This window comes from Adiantum capillus-veneris, chromosome 9 (assembly GCF_014529385.1).
Source record: "Adiantum capillus-veneris isolate H3 chromosome 9, ASM1452938v2, whole genome shotgun sequence".
Lineage (NCBI taxonomy): Eukaryota > Viridiplantae > Streptophyta > Polypodiopsida > Polypodiales > Pteridaceae > Adiantum > Adiantum capillus-veneris.
The window spans coordinates 111,132,472-111,150,736 of record NC_140939.1 but is presented as its reverse complement, the minus strand read 5'-3'; positions in this window follow the sequence as shown (position 1 = coordinate 111,150,736).

Genomic DNA, 18,265 nt, shown 5'->3' with positions numbered 1-18,265 from the left:
AAGAGCCATAGCCCCTATTCTTGACAAGAAGAAGAGGATCTTCTTTCCAAGACAATTCCCACATGATTGGTTACATAATGAGTCTACATGGCTCACCACTGATCTTTCCTTAGCCTTCCACAAGCTTAAATCAAAATGGTTCATTGTGGGTTTAGATAAAGTGTCTAATACGACATTTGTCATCTGCAAAAAGTTTGCTTTTGCAGCGGCTGAAAACCAACTCAAAGGTAATGAGTTCTGTTACATTGATGGAAACTTGGATATTATTCTACAAAGAAAATGTAAAAGTATGACCAAATTAGGATTTCAGGTTGAAAACACCAAACTTCCCATCCTATTTCAAACTTTTAAAATTCATAAGAGTAAATTTTGATGGATCTCAGACGCTTCCAATTTCCTTCTTTTTTGGTATTAGGAACCATGTTACTGAGGGGCTTAATTTGGTATGCACTGAAGTCTACTTGAACCTTCCATCTGCCATTTATTCAGTATGTATAGCTGATATTACCCAATGCTACAAAATTATCCCTCTAGTAGGTGAATATTGTCTCATAAATGTATTGAATTATCTCATAGACTTGGCCTTTTCTAATAAAGCCAAGGAAGGTCTCTCTAGCTTCTCCTTTGATAAGTTAGCTAGGTGGATTAGAAAAGTGAGCAAGTCTTCCCCTCTTCATATGAATCGTATTCAGTTTCTAATAATCATTCAGTGGGTTTTGAACCACTGCTATATCTTAATCGGTAATAACTCCTTTCGTCAAACATGCGGCATTCCTATGGGATTCTTTTGTTCTCTGGCTATGTGTGTAACCTTTATTTACTATATTTTGAATATAAATGGAGTATTCATTAAACTTACCGATCAAAAGGGCTATCTCTGCTTAGACAATGTAATCACACTTTTAGATTTATGGACGACATATTAAATATCAATAACCCCAAATTGTCCAACAGGCGTTGGATATCTATCTTCCTTGTATAGCAATTGGGCCTACCTTTTTAGAACAAGAGACTATCAATGGTATCACCTTCACTAAACGTACTAACTATTTGTCAATTGAACTAAATATTGATACTTCTTCTGAGGGTAAATTCTCTACTAGGTGTTTGTGGAAACAGGATCACCTTAAGCTTACTGCCGTTGAGTTTGTAATGAAAGAGAACATTAGACCTTTCAAAATTGCTCTACATACTTGCTTGAATATTCTACATTTAATTATTTACTCCTCTTATAATGTATTTTTAGCCATATTCTTATTAGGAAGTTTCAAGCTAATGGCTTCCATAGAAGAATTTTGATTTCTACCATAACAGCTTCCCTAGGTAAAAAAGAATGGCCTGGTGCAAGGTCTGATGTTGCATTACTTATTCTTTTATTGAGGAAGTAGGCCCATATCTAATGGGCCTACTATACTCATTAGTTATGGTTCCTAAGTAAGGGAGGGTGCGCGTGCACACACACACACACACACTTTTAAACGTGACAGTCTATTTATTATCTCTCTTTATCAAAATTGTTCTATAACATTGGTTAGGATCACAACCATCTTTTCTATTTACTGACATGATAGGCTCGGAAACGGATACTGTTTCCCCATCTCTTGCATGACTCGCTCTTGCTATCTCCCATTGGGAAGAAAAAATATTTACAAATAAGCCTTCTAAGGTGGTGAAGCCTTGAAATTAGGGCCCATACTTAGAAGATGGGTAGCTGGATTTTGCGGTGTATCCAGTCTTATAAATTTTTTTAAGCATCACTTCAACATTAAAATCTTTCAGTCGATCACACTTACTTTGACTCGATCATTTACTGCTACCCACCCACCCACTCACTCTGTGTGTTTTGGTGCATGCATTATACACCTTAAAAAATAGTATCATTCTCTCGAGTAGTTCACCTGCTACTTATATCTCACCAGTAGATCTCTGCATACCTTACTTGCCTTGCCTAGTATAAAACACACACACACACACACACACTATCGTTAGTACATGATGAGCGACTTCATCTCCTTCACGGAATGAATCTCAGGTCCCCCTCTCTCATCTCGTATAAGCTACCCGGACTTGCTTCATTGCTCTCTGCTCTTTCCCTCGCATGTGCGTGGCTATCACAGCGCGTGCTACATGCACCCACCCACCCACCCACACACACACACTATCATTCGTACATGATGAGCTTCATCTCCTTCGCGGAATGAATCTTAGGTCTCCCTCTCTCATCTCGTATAAGCTACACAGACCTGCTTCATTGCCCTTTGCTCCCTCCCTCGCATGTGCGTGGCTATTGCAGCGCGTGCTACATGCCCCTCCCCCCTCCCCCCCCCCCCCCCCCCCCCCCCACACACACACACACACATACACTCACACATAGAGATGGCTTCACCTTTGCTTATGCTAGCGACCCACCATAGGTTCTCTCTCTCTCTCTCTCTCTCTCTCTCTCTCTCTCTCTCTCTCTCTCTCTCTCTCTCTCTCTCTCTCTCTCTCTCACACACACACACACACACACACACACACACACACACACACACATCCGATAGCGTGTATATATTTCTTCCTACTCCCCATACCTTGGTGCCCTACTTGCAGCATCATGGACAATCCTTGCATCAACACAATTAGCAATGGTGGAAATGTTGTTGTGGACATGATGGCCTTGTAGCTCTTTGGATCGATTTGATCTGGCAGATTTTCCACTTTATCAACCCTTCTAGGCAGGCTATGGATTTGTTCGCAAACTCGTATTTTTTGATACACTCTACATTCACTATGCTACAACGGAAACAAATCTGGTTGCAACCAATAGCCACATTTTGACATCGGCACAACAGGTAGGTGCCTATGCACCTACTTAGGATGGATAACATGTTTTGATAACGGTACAAATCTGTAGTGATTGCAGGCGCATTAGATGTATAATAGTTGTTTTGATTGATGAGGCATATTTTTAATACTGGATAAAGATAATGTTTTGTACTTTCTGATATAGTTTTTGTTGCACTTTCTGGGTCCTATAATGCAATGTTGGATGCACTTTTAGGGTACTGTAATGCGAATTGATGATGGTATAAGTTTTTTTTAATAAAATGATCAGAAACAAAAACTATTTGCTGGCACTTAAGTTTAGTCTTTGACTTGCTTGAAATCTGGCTGCTGGTGGTTTGGCCAGCATTTCGTGATGAAATTACTCTATATGGTAATGATTGGTATTCCTTGTGGATTTTTGCTTATGCTTAGAATAAACATCGTCCGAGCTTTATGCTAAACATAAACATGGTTTTGGGATGGCATTATTCTAATTTTCTCGCACACATCACTTAAAACTTGGTTTCCAAATTGTCCAAGATTTTGGTTATTTTTTGTGTGCTCACTTTGAGACTTGCAAGAAATAGTCTACATAAATTGACATGGTCTCGTAGGGAAATGGTTTTTGGAAATGACTGTCATTACCTGGGTTGCCTACAACCTCACGTGAGAGTCTCAATGGGATGGCATTGCCGGTTTTTTAAACATAATGAGCAGTTACTATAACGAATGACTTGTATTTCGGGAAGAAGTGCCCATCTTGGTTTACTTAAGGATAATGTAGCTACCATACCCAACCTTATTAGCCGGACACTACTTTAACTAGTGTTCATGGCCACCAGGACTGTATGCATAGTAGTAACATAGTAGATAAATGTCGGAACAGAGTACTATAACTTTATATGAACTTGGTCCTAGAAACAAAGTTCTTATATATCTATCTTTTTATACAGGAACTCAAAATTTGATGAAGGTAAGTATATAATGCATGGTGAATTCACAATTGTAAAGTGCTTATTGATGCTATAATGTACTTTGAAAATTGTCCAAAGATTGTTAAATGAGCCTTAATTCTCAAGTGGGGGCCTCGGAGGAGATGGCATTAGACTGGACTTTTGAGAATTGATCCAATTTACAAAGGAGATGCTGTCCAATTTTTTCTAGAAATAACTGATGAAAACATTATCGGAAATAAATGGCTCATTCTTTATGCTTATATTTGATCTAGGTTATGTTGTTAGTTTTTGCTGTAATTTTTGACACCAATAACAAGGGGAGGGAGTCGTTGACACCTGTCTTCCCAATAATGCCAGTTCTGACGAGCTTGTGTTTCTTGGATGGTGATAGGTAAGAGATTCTTTCCTTCGGATTACAAGGAAAACTACAACAGTAACAAAAGATCGTGCAATGTACCAGCTGGATCCTTCTCCATGAAGATGTAGTGGAAGCTCATCCCAAAGGATGGGCACATAGAGATACAACACTAAGATATTATATTGTAGTGATCAAAGATCAAATTTTTTATCTAAATGATTGTATTATCCATTAGAGACAGAATGTTGTATTGGTGTATATGAAATGATAATTGAGGTTTATAACATCTTGTTTTAAAATATTGTTATTTGATATATTTTTTAATACAATTGTCTAAGTATGGTTCAATTATGAGGGCATTTTCATACTTAAACACACACTCCTTTTCCCTACTAGTCTTTGGTCGGACTAGTGCCATACTTAGCAATTGGAATTAGATAATATATTAGATAGTAATATAGCTAATCCAATTTATCCTGACTTCAATCAAACGGTTTTTGTCAGGATATGGGTACTTATACCCTAAGAATTGGATTGCCTACTCTCTAATACAAGTTACATTATTACTAGCTTGATCCACCCAATCCAAAGGAATGGGTTGGGGCTCTGAGCTCCTAAATTGGTCAAGCATCTACATGTTCACATATAATCCATATACTGTGATCATTGACCACCCTCAAGCAGGTGTGGAATTTCAAGTTATATTTATCTTGCAGGATCGGAGTATTGTATAGTAACCAACATGATGACATAATCCACAAATTTGGAGTGACATCAACCAAAATCATGAGATATCACGTATGTAGTTTTCATAGTACCTTACTCTCCTCCCTGGAGGACCCCTTTATCATACAACAATTGGGTGAACTTACATAGTTCTATTCAACACATTACAAATGAGTAATCTCGCATCTAAACCTTTTTAACACCGTACAAGTGATTGAGCTATAAACATGGAAATTTTTAGGAAGCATTTACTACAATTGGTGGGGGATTGGTCCACTTGTTGGACCATCCTCCACCAAGTGGATCTCTCCTCTAGGATGGGGGAGGGCCACACACACACACACACACACACACTTTTAAACGTGACGGTCTGTTTAGTATCTTGCTTTATCAAAATTGTTAGACAACATTGGCTAGGCTCGCAACCATCTTTGCTATTTACTGTCATGATCGGCTCAGAAACGGATACTGTTTTCCCATCTCTTGCATGACTCACTCTTGCTGTCTCCCATTGGGAAGAAAAAATATTTACAAATAAGCCTTCCAAGGTGGTGAAGCCTTGAAATTGGGCCCATACTTAGAAGATGGGTAGCCGGCTTTTGCGGTGTATCCAGTCCTACGGTTTTTTTTAGCACCACTTCAACATTGAAATCTTTCAGTTGATCACATTTACTTTGACTCAAGCATTTACTGCTACCCACCCACCCACTCACTCTGTGTGTTTTGGTGCATGCATTATACACCTTAAAAATAGTATCATTCTCTCGGGTAGTTCTCCTGCTGCTTATATCTCGCCAGCAGATCTCTTCGAACCTTACTTGCCTTGCACAGTATCTCTCTCTCTCTCTCTCTCTCTCTCTCTCTCTCTCTCTCTCTCTCTCTCTCTCTCTCTCTCTCTCTCTCTCTCTCTCTCTCACACACACACACACACACACACACACACACACACACACACACACACACACACACACACACACATACACACACGCGTGCGCACACACACACACACACACACTATCGTTCGTACATGATGAGTGACTCCATCCCTTCATGGAATGAATCTCAGGTCTCCCTCTTTGATCTCATATAAGCTACCCGGACCTGCTTCATTGCCCTCTGATCCTTCCCTCGCATGTGCGTGGCTATTGCAGTGCTTGCTACATGCCCCCCCCCCCCCCCCCCCCCCCCCCCCCCCCCCCCCCCCCCCACACACACACACACACTCTCTCTCTCACACATAGATATGGCTTCACCTTTGCTTATGCTAGCGACCCACCATAGGTTCTCTCTCTCTCTCTCTCTCTCTCTCTCTCTCTCTCTCTCTCTCTCTCTCTCTCTCTCTCTCTCTCTCTCTCTCTCTCTCTCTCTCTCTCTCTCTCTCTCTCTCTCTCTCTCTCTCTCTCTCTCTCTCACACTCTCTCTCACACACACACACACACACACACACACACACACACACACACACATCCGATAGCGTGCATATATTTCTTCCTACTCGCCATACCCTAGTGCCCTGCTTGCAGCGTCATGGACAATCCTTGCATGAACACAATTAACAATGGTGGAAATGCTGTTGTGGACATGCTGGCCTTGTAGCTCTTTGGATCGATTTGATCTGGCAGAATTTCGACTTTATTAACCCTTCCAGGCAGGCTACGGATTTCGCGAACTCGTATTTTTTGATACGCTCTACATTCACTATGCTACAACGGAAACAAATCTGGCTACAACCAATAACCACATTTTGACATCAACACAACAAGTAGGTGCCTATGCACCTACTCGGGATGGATAACATGTTTTGGAAACGGTACAAATCTGGTTGCAACCAATAACCACATTTTGACATCAGCACAACAGGTAGGTGCCTATGCACCTACTCGGGATGGATAACATGTTTTGGAAACGGTACAAATCTGTAGTGATTGCAGGCGCATTAGATGTATAATAGTTGTTTTGACTGATGAGACATATTCCTAATACTAGATAAAGATAATGTTTTGTACTTTTTGATACAGTTTTGTTGCACTTTATGGGTCCTATAATGCAATGTTGGATGCACTTTTAGGGTCCTGTAATGCCAATTGATGAAGGTATAAGGTTTTTTTTTTAAATGATCAAAAACAAAAACTATTTGCTGGCACTTAAGTTTAGTCTTTGACTTGCTGGAGTTTCGGCTGCTGGAAGTTTGGCCAGAATTTTGTGATGAAATTACTCTATATGGTAATGATTGGTATTCCTTGTGGATTTTTGCTTATGCTTAGAATAAACATCGTCCGAGCTTTACGCTAAACATAAACATGGTTTTGGGATGGCATTATTCTAATTCTCTCGCACACATCACTTAAAACTTGGTTTCCAAATTGTCCAAGATTTTGGTTATTTTTGGTGTGATCACTTTGAGACTTGCAAGAAATAGTCTACATAAATTGACATGGTCTCGTAGGGAAATGGTTTTTGGAAAAGACTGTCATTACCTGGGTTGCCTACAACCTCATGTGAGAGTCTCAATGGGATGGCATTGCCGGTTTTTTTAAAACTTTTTGAGTAGTTACTATAACGAATGACTTGTATTTCGGGAAGAAGTGCCCATCTTGGTTTACTTAAGGATAATGTAGCTACCATACCCAACCTTATTAGTTGGGCACTACTTTAACTAGTGTTCATGGCCACCAGGACTGTATGCATAGCAGTAACATAGTAGATAAATGCCGGAACAGAGTACCATAACTTTATATGAACTTGGTCCTAGAAACAAAGTTCTTATATTTCTATCTTTTTATACAAGAAATCAAAATTTGATGAAGGTAAGTATATAATGCATGGTGAATTCACAATTGTAAAGTGCTTATTGATGCTATAATGTACTTTGAAAATTGTCCAAAGATTGTTAAATGAGCCTTAATCCTCAAGTGGGGGTCTCGGAGGAGATGGCATTAGACTGGACTTTTGAAAATTGATCCAATTTACAAAGGAGACGCTGTCCGATTTTTTCTGGAAACAACTGATGAAAACATTATCGGAAAGAAATGGCTCATTCTTTATGCTTATATTCGATCTAGGTTATGTTGTTAGTTTTTACTGTAATTTTTGACACCAATAACAAGGGGAGGGAGTTGTTGACACCTGTCTTCCCAAGTAATGCCAGTTCTGATCGACGAGCTTGTGTTTTTTGGATGGTGACAGGTAAGAGATTCTTTCCTTGGGATTACAACGAAAACTGCAGCAGTAACAAAAGATCGTCCAATATACCAGCTGGATCCTTCTCCATGTAGATGTAGTGGAAGCTCATCCCAAAGGATGGGCACATAGAGATAGAACACTAAGATATTATATTGTAGTGATCAGAGATCAAATTTTTGATCTAAATGATTGTATTATCCATTAGAGACAGAATGTTGTATTGGTGTATATGAAATGATAATTGAGGTTTATGACATCTTGTTTTAAAATATTTCTATTTAATAAAATTGTCTAAGTATCGTTCAATTATGAGGGGATTTTTATACTTAAGCACGTGCGCGCACGTACGCACACACATACATAGTGTATCAAGGTAACAGGAGGTAGCTGGATTATCGTATAAATTAGTGGGGCCCTCAAAATATAGGGTGCCATGAAGTCCCCCTCAGAGTCTGCTAATAGATACACACACTCGTAACTTGACAACACAACACACATCTGCTTTGTATATTGGTCCAAAACATGCATGAACACTCACATACGTAATACTATCAGTATGGTGGTCGCTACACACCTTAAGTATCATAATCTAATCCAGCACTATGTTGGCTTTAGCACTCGTATTTACGTAGCAGGATATGATTTCTCTTTAATGATGGTAGTTGAATCCCCACTGGTTGGTGGGCCTTCAACCAATTGCTACGCAGTCCTATATAGGTAGGAGCTACATGGTTTTCCAACCCTTAGCCAATTTGGCAATTTATAGAATCACATGGTTTGGTTTTAAAACTCCTAACTTTGATGAGCTGGAGTCTACCTAACTTGGAAATTTTAAAAAATGGGGAATTGACTCCTTCTACCTATAACGAGCCTTTCTCTATTGCACATGTTAGCTGATACCCTGGCTGAGCCCTGCATCATTTGCTGCTCCATGGAGTGACTTGCACTCTAGAGCCCCCCTCATGCAACCATCACCATGCAGCTCTCTGTCTTGTATCAGCTCTCCCATATGCTTCTCTGCAAGCAGTCTCGAAGATCTTCCATACTCAGCATATTTCTTTTCTTTGTACACCTTCTCTCCTCTCTCTGTGTTTTCAGCACTAAAAACCCTTACTGGTTGGTCGCTTTGATCCTTCTTGACCCTGATGGTTCTCTGCAAGCAACTCGACCATGACCGCTGGCACCGAGTTGGCCCTGGCTTCTTGTGACATGGCATGCTCTCTCTCTCTCTCTCTCTCTCTCTCTCTCTCTCTCTCTCTCTCTCTCTCTCTCTCTCTCTCTCTCTCTCTCTCTCTCTCTCTCTCACACACACACACACACACACACACACACACACTGAGTTTGCATCAGGCTGAGGCTACATGTTGGCCCTTTCCATATGAGATTAGTTCTCTCTGTAATCTCCCCACTTGTATTTCTCTCGCTATCTCTATCTCTTTCACACATCCACACACTCACTGGCAGATTCTTGTAAGTTATTCTCATAAGTTATCATCGATTTCATTGGGATATTGTCATGCTCATCTACATAACACTCACATGATACCATAACAATGCTCTCATAGGTACACACTAGATATGGGTGAGCATAGCAAAACAACGGGCAGTAACCTTCTTGATCATCCCTGAATGATGGTTCTCAGATGCGTACTCTTCAAATACTAATATGATGCAAGTGATATGGATGGCATGGTGACGTACACACTATGACAAAGCTATGGAGAAACGGGTAGGTGCTTTTGCACCTACATAGAAATGGTTATGGTTTATAGTATTGTTACTGAATACAAAATTCATAGACATCAACATACATAAATAAGTGCATTGAAGTAGCTATGGAATATTCATAATTGATTGAGTTTTTCTTTCCCAATGGTGGCAATTTTTTTATAAAAAAATCATGTATGTCGAATGGTAAGGCACATTGATACTTGCTAAGGTTTATTTGATACGACTGGTAAGCCGTAAACCTCCCGTGGAGGGTCTCATTGTGAGATGGCATTAAACGGAAATTTTGAAAATTTGTACAAGTTTCAAACAACATGCTGCCCAAATTTTGTCTAAATGGTCCATATTAGTTTTTTACCTTACCTACTTACCATATAAGATAAATAAGTGCATTGAAGTAGCTATGGAATATTCATAATTGATTGAGTTTTTCTTTCACAATGGTGGCAATTTTTTATAAAAAAAGCATGTATGTCGAATGGTAAGGCACATTGATACTTGCTAAGGTTTATTTGATACGACTGGTAAGCCGTAAACCTCCCGTGGAGGGTCTCATTGTGAGATGGAATTAAACGGAAATTTTGAAAATTTGTACAAGTTTCAAACAACATGCTGCCCAAATTTTGTCTAAATGGTCCATATTAGTTTTTTACCTTACCTACTTACCATATAAGATCTTTCTCTCTCTGTTTGTAGCTGGTAAGAAAACGGTAACTCCTATCATGAACACACAAAGCTAGCTTCAGCTTATATGCACACACAACCACTACGATACTTGTTGCTTAGGTAGATCTCGGGAATAATTCGTAATGGCTATTGGTTCTCATTCATGTTTGAGCATATGTGCTATATTGGATTGAGAAAAGGAAATGCTAGTAACGTATCTTAGTCTTAATTCCTTTTTTGAGTTAAAAACATGTCCATCGTACTAGTACGCCATGCATACATATCGAAAAATAGAATAATAAGCCCTTGGCTTCAATGATAGTCTCAACCATGTGAGCCCTTGGTATACGTGCCTTGCGCAATTACACTAGCATGGATACATCACAATGCATCGTTGCATAAAATGTGAGCTTATATCCACGTATTGCCAAATATGTATGCCATTATTATTGATCTCAAGTCAATTAATAATACCTTGGTACATCAGAGAAGCCTTGCTTCACATGAAGTCTCGCAGAGCACTTTGCTTTGCACAATTAAGCAATCTTTTAAAAAAAAGTTAAATTACAAAAAAAAAAACAAGCATAACTTGAAATTTACTAACTCTGTCACCCACTTGTGGTGGTGGCCAAGTTTCTAGTAAGTCATAAGTAAGAAGCTCGCTTGAATCTGGCTCATAGCCATATGTACTACTCAAGTGAGTTAGCGTATGTATCATATACGGCCTCTTGACGTAAAAAGCTGCAAACATCTTGGCCAGTTTCTCCCAAGTTTGTATGCTCATAGCATATTCCAAACATGGAAAGTCTTTTCATTAGAGAATTTGGGAGGTCATTTGGAGGGCCTTCTAAGAAAATACAATTTTTTGCCTTCTCTCTCTCTAGAAAATTGGTGTGGTAAAAGAAAAGGTGTCCTCATCAACCGTTCAAAAAGTGTACTTCAAAGTGGATTCTTTTGATAGAGTCAAAATGGACATAATGATTTATGGAATGCCCCTTCTCATTTATATTGAATGCACTTTGTCATATAGGAGGGAATGTCTTTTCCATACGATGTATGCAGTAGGGGGATTAGGAAGTAATGGTGCTATACTCTTTTGTTTCTTGATTTTCTCGATTGTGTATTCATGGCTTCTTCATCCACCCCTCAAACCTTATCACTAAACATCATAAGTATCATCTACACGTTGATTTGAATCCTTAATATGAGCCTTTATGCAAGCAAAGTTAGATAAACACAACAATAACACCCACGGAGAAAGCAAGACTCAGAGTAGAAGGAGCAAAACACATAGATTTATGGACAAATGGGCTCCCTCTATCCATTGAATCCTATGACCAATGTCTCCCATGCATTTGTAAAACCGACTACTTTATTGAACTTTGCAGGTGAGTGACAGACAGAATGGTTTCCTTAGCTACTACAAAGCTCTAACTAGGAAATCAGAAATTCAGGAAATCATGGTTCACCACCATCAAGCAAATGAGATTATACAATTTTCTACTTTGCATTGTGAGGACCAAAAAACCCTTTTGCAGTGCACACAAGAAATACAAGCACTACAAGAAAAAATGTGGAACTTACAAAGGAAGATACGAGCTTAGGTTCTCGTGTGCAAAAGAAGAGACTATGGAATCTTGAAACCTTGAAGGTTGGCTCTGGAGGTCTCAAGAAAAGAATCCAAGCATTGAGGTCAATATTCTGAACCTTTTAGTTTATTTCAACCATACATTATTTTTTCTTATGTCTGTTATATTTTGTGTGTAGACATGCTATATATCTAGACAAAGAAAACATGGATCCAAAGGCCAATGTAGGAAAGCAGTCCAAGCCTTTGATAACAAGTGGTCTCATTCCCTCTCTTGCATTTTGCACTCTCTGGATCCTCACCCCACAACATAATGTATGAGGCATACATACCCACAATGACTGGATTAAATGAAGTCCACGATGACTGGATTAAATAATGTATGAGGCATACATACCCACAATGACTGGATTAAATGAAGTCCACAATGACTGGATTAAATAATGTATGAGGCATACATACCCACAATGACTGGATTAAATGAAGTCCAAAAAACTAATTTAAAAAAGGTCCATGACCTCTATCCTTTTAGAAGCCTAGATATGGGCCATAAAAGCAAAATTTAAAAAAGGTCCATGATCTCTATCCTTTTAGAAGCCTAGATTTGGGCCATAAAAACACCTTGTAGTAAGATCATTTTTAATGTATTGTCTACTTGTTTTTCACATTCAACGTATTCATTAATTAATTTGGGGGGATTAGTGTATACCATGCTTAACATCTGTAAATGCAAATCCACCATAGCAATTGTTAGGTCTCATCAGGTGGTGTCATAGACCTAAATAGTAGGTAGGCCTTTTTCTCTACTAGATCAATAGTCATGTTCCTCTCTCACCACTTGGTTGGAATCATACTTTCTAATGCATTTGCATTTTTTTGTTCAATAAGACTCCTTTAAATGAACTTGGTAATTGGGCATGTTGTCATAAAATCTAATATCTAAACAAACCAAATGATTTTCTCATATTAAACTAATCATTTAATGTGGGAGAATAGATGGGAACAAGGGTTAGAATATAGATATGTGCTTACGGGTCTATCTCAACACGGGGCCAAAGGTAAAGGGGTCCAAATGAGAGATGATCTATCAAAGAGCAAGGCTAGCCAATGGAGATTAAAGACCTTAGGGTTAGCTTCATTGAAGACCTCCAAAGGTTAGTGGTAAAAGTCCATTGACCGTAGGTAAGCTAGGGCCGTGGGAACCCTGCCCAAGATTGAGGTGCTTGTCGTGCTTGATGACTAAGGTGCTTGAGGTGCTTGTCGTTGTTGCTGACTAAGATGCTTGAGGTGCTTGTCATGCTTGCCGACTAGGGGGTCCACCAAAGCAAGCAAGGGGGTTCCTTGGGGGGTATACTCTCCCACACACAAACACTCACAGACACTCTCATTGTGTGAAGTGCAAAAGTGCAAGGCTCCATCTCCTTCTCCAAGCTAGTAGAGAACTCCGGGGATTCACCGTTCAGTACCCCCTATATAACGTGCGTTCACAGGGTATTAAAAAAACCCCTCTTTTAACATGTATGAATGAACAAAATGTGTTACCATATACATGTAGTAGCAATGTGTGTGACACATTAGGACCGCCGGGGCATTTTCTCCCTCTTTAGGAGATTTTTTCCCTCGTGCATTGTATATACGCCCATCACTCTAGGGCTATCTATCTTTCCATTGCACACTAAGTAATACACTCTCAGTTGTGTGCCTTGAGCTTCCTTCGTCTTCTCCAAGCTGTGTGTGTTTCTCTGCAACCCTAATTCCAACAAAATGACCCCTTATTTCAATAATTTTTCCAAACTTGAATATAAAAACCCCTTATTTTAATGTATCTCTGTTAAATTGCCTAAAATTTTTGAATTTTAAAACCCCTCGTTTTGAACTAATGTTATACATTAACATGATTACATAATGCAACCCCCCGAGGTAGAGAAGTTGAGAGCCTACACCAACACTCTTGGCTATGGAATGAAAATCCAACCAAGAGACATGTTTCAATGCTTTAGCTTGCCATCTTATCCATCTTCATTACTATGCTATTATGTATGCTAGGAAGAAGAGTGATGATAAGTGAGGAACTAATTCTTTTTCCTATGGAATATTTCTTCTTTCTCTTCCCTACCCTCATTCCCCGCTAGCTCTTTCCAATTTCGAAGGTGTTTGAGGCCTTGGGACTGAGGCTTGGGATAGTTAATGCTTTTTACAAGTCTATGTTGTGCTCGTGACACATAAATATTTCCATCTTCATTGCACCACCAAGGTCACAAGGAACACAAATATTGTATTGTACCAAGTCTCTCTTTATGGGAGAATCTATAATACAAATGCCTATTGGAGGGGGACCGGCTCCACATAAAATCTGGTCCTCAACTATTGTCATGTTCTCTAAAATCTCTCTCTTGCAAAAGTATTGTTCATGCCAAGTTAACTAAGTACTATGATTATGTTGCTACTGTCAATTAAGTTCACCCTCTATGCTCTCAAAGTAGTCTCACAAAAATGCTCTCTAATTCTCTTAATTTTGCTATTCTCAAAGTTCATAGGCCATTTCCATTACATTGGTATCAGAGCATTTGGTTTCTCTTTCTTGCTTACAAAGGGAGGTCCTTAAGTAGCCTATTAATGGTTGATTTTGTTAATTATATTAGGGTAAGTGGGACTAGGATCTATTATTGGTTTTGTTGAGCCCACTATGTGGGATATGGTTCACACCTCGGGAGATTGGGTCTTAATAATGGGGTCTTTTTAAACTTTCCTACGGCTTTACCATTATTGATCCATAAGAAGTCCGAAAGGAGCTATCCCTCGATAACTTTGTAATATTAGACCCACTACACTACTCTCTATAATTAACCAACTCGAGCCAAGAGCACCCAATTGTTCTCCTTCTATTTCAAATCACGACGATGGCGATCTGCTGCCTTTTTCTGTCTTTCTTGAGATTTCTGCAAAGCTTCACAGACCTTGGAAAAAGCCATGTCCAAGTCACGTGTATACTCATCCGCTTCAAAAATCTTATCTTTTGTGCTTAGGAAGGGTGGAACCTTCGTAGCACCTTCAATAATCTCAAATGGCGCCTTCCCCGTCGAAGAGTGTATTGTGTTGTTGTAGGAAAATTCCACCAAAGGTAAATACTTTTCCCATTGAGTCTTCTGATCCGAGATGTAAGACTTCAATAAATCTAGTACCACTGAATTGGCAATCTCCGATTGCACGTCAGTCTGCTGGTGGAACCAAATGTAAATGGTAGGAATCAATAAGAGTTAGACTTGTCTAATTTTCTAAAATGATTCCAAGATGTGTTCATTGATGATATCCCTATGGACTTACCTCCAAAATGAGGGGATGAGAACCATAAAATTGAGCTCCTACCAGGAAGCTCACCACCTAACAAGCCTCCTTATCGAGTTTCCCAAGATCAACAAGAGGATATCATAAGGCAAGTACAAGAATTGGTAGACAAAGGGATGGTGAGGCCTAGCTCCTCTCCCTTTTCTTCTCCACTCCCTTTAGTGAAAAAAAAAGATGGTACATACCGTATGTGTGTGGACTATTGAGCACTAAACCATATCACTATCAAAAACAAATTTCCCATGCCTCAGGTAGCAGATCTGTTTGATAAACTACAAGGCTCTACCTACTTCAGTAGGATTGACCTTAAAAGTGGCTATCATCAAATAAGGATAGTGGATGAAGATACCCTGAAGATCGCGTTTTGTACAACATTTGGTCTTTATGAATATCTAGTCATGCCTTTTGGTTTGACTAATGGACCAACCATGTTCAATTGTCTAACAGAGAAAATCTTTAGACCCTACCACAAATTCATTGGAGTGTTCTTTGATGATATCATCATCTACTCCAAGTCTTTGGAGGAACACAAGAAACATTTTCAAGTGATTTTTCAAGCATTGAGGGAGCAAGCTTATTCTCAATCAAAAGAAAAGCGAATTTTTCCTTCAAGAGATTCAATACTTAGGTCATATTATCTCTGAAGATGGTATCCGTATGGGTACATCAAAGTTGAAGGTAATAAAAGCATGGCCTAATCCAAGGAATCTACATGAGCTAAGAAGATTTACTTGTATGTGTGCATACTACAGATGCTTCATAGCAAATTTCTCTTAAATAGCAGGCCCATTACATGCCTTAACCAAGAATAACATTAAGTATTTATGGACTGCTAAGGAGAAAAGTGATTGTGACAAGCTCAAAGAGAAGCTTACTCTCCCAACTAGTTTTCATGCTTCTAGATCTCTCAAAGCCATTTGAGGTCCAATGTGATGCTTGTGGTGATTGCCTTGGAGCAGTCTTGCTTCAAGAAGGGCATGCCATAGCATATGAGAGTGGAAGACTCAATACGAATGAACGGGTCTTAGGCATTTATGAGAAAGAGATTTTAGTTGTTCTACATGCCCTAGACACATGGAAGCACTATTTATTGGGGACTCCATTCATTCCACAAATCGGACCACCAAAGTCTCAAGTACTTCATGACGCAAACCAAGCTTTTCAACAAACAAATGAGGTGGGCAAATTTTCTTTTGCAATTTTATTTTCATATTGCCCACATTGCTGGTAAGCACAATCAAGTGGCCGATGCACTTTCACAACGACCAAAAGTTAATGTAGTGTCTATAGCTACTCACAATGATCTATCTTTTATGATAGATGAGTATGCTATTGATCCTGACTTTAAATACATAATGTCAACCCTTGCTTTGGGGAAGAAAGAGGAATTATTCACCTTGCAAGATGATTATCTTCTCCATGGCAACAGGCTATGTGTTACCCACTCCCTTCGTGTGAGAAAGTTATGTATGAATCTCATGCTCCTTCCTATGTGGGGCATAGAGACATTAAACCTACTCTTTGAGGAGTAGAGACGTACTTCTATTAGCCTACCATGAAAGTGGACATACAAGAGTATGTTTCAAAATGTATGGTATGCCAAAAGAGTAAGTATGATAGAGGGAAGCAACCTGGATTACTTCAGCCATTGCCCATTCCTAATTCACCATGGGAGAGTATATCCATGAATTTTATCTTTGGATTACCCAAGTCTATCCATGGGAATATGGGACAATAGTCCGACATGTTTAGCAAGCAAGTACACTTTATTCCTATCAAAAAGACTATTAAGGCACACCAAATGGCAACTCTCATCACAAATTTTCAAACACCATGGATTTCCAACATCCATCGTGTCAGATAGAGATCCTAGAATGACCAATAATTTTTGGAAAGGTCTCTTTGAAACTTTAGGTACAAGATTGAATTTGTCTTTGGCCTATCTCCCACAAACGGATGATACTCGATCTACTAAAGAGTTATGTTACAAAAGTAGATCAACACTCACAATGGGAAAAGTACTTACCTCTTGTAGAGTATGCGTACAATAATACTGTACATACTTCTACGAGAAAAGAATCTTTTGAACTTATAGAGGGAAGACCTAAAAGTACCTTGCTACTTAAATTACATGGGAAAATCTTTGCTTCCGACGAGTATAGCTGTGACCTACAAGAATCTTTTCAAAAGATTAAGCAGGCTATATCCATCTCTCAAAAAAGGCAAAAAGCTACTACTGACAAGCACAGAAAGGCCTTAAAAGTTAACGTTCAAAGAAAATGATTGGGTATTACCTAAGTTTCCCAAGGCTCGATTGAGGAAAACAACGAGCAAAAATCCTACGGGCCATCAAAAGTATTATGCTAAACTAGCAAAAAGATACTATGGTCCTTTTCAAATCTTGAAGCCAATCAATGAGATGGATTATCAACTCAAGTTTCCCAACCATTGGCTCATACACAATACTTTTCATGCGAGCCTACTTAAGCCCTACATAGAAGAGCCACCAAGTGGACCAATTATTGAAAACCCTCCCAAAATCGAAGACCAAAAAGAGGTGCTTGTAGTGCTTGATGACTAAGGTGCTTGAGGTGCTTGTTGTTCTTGCTAACTAAGATGCTTGAGGTGCTTGTCGACTAGGGATCTTGAAGTGCTTGTGGGAACACTACCCAGACTTGAGGTGATTTGTCGTGCTTGCTGACTAAGGTGCTTGTGTTCCAAAAGTCAACATACTCCCTACTCATGAGGGGGCGAGCCCTAAAGCTAGGGAGATGAGAGAGAACACACACACACACATACACACACACACACGCACACGCACACGCGCACACACATGCGTGCACACACACACACACACACACACACACACACACACACACACACACACACACACACACACACACACAC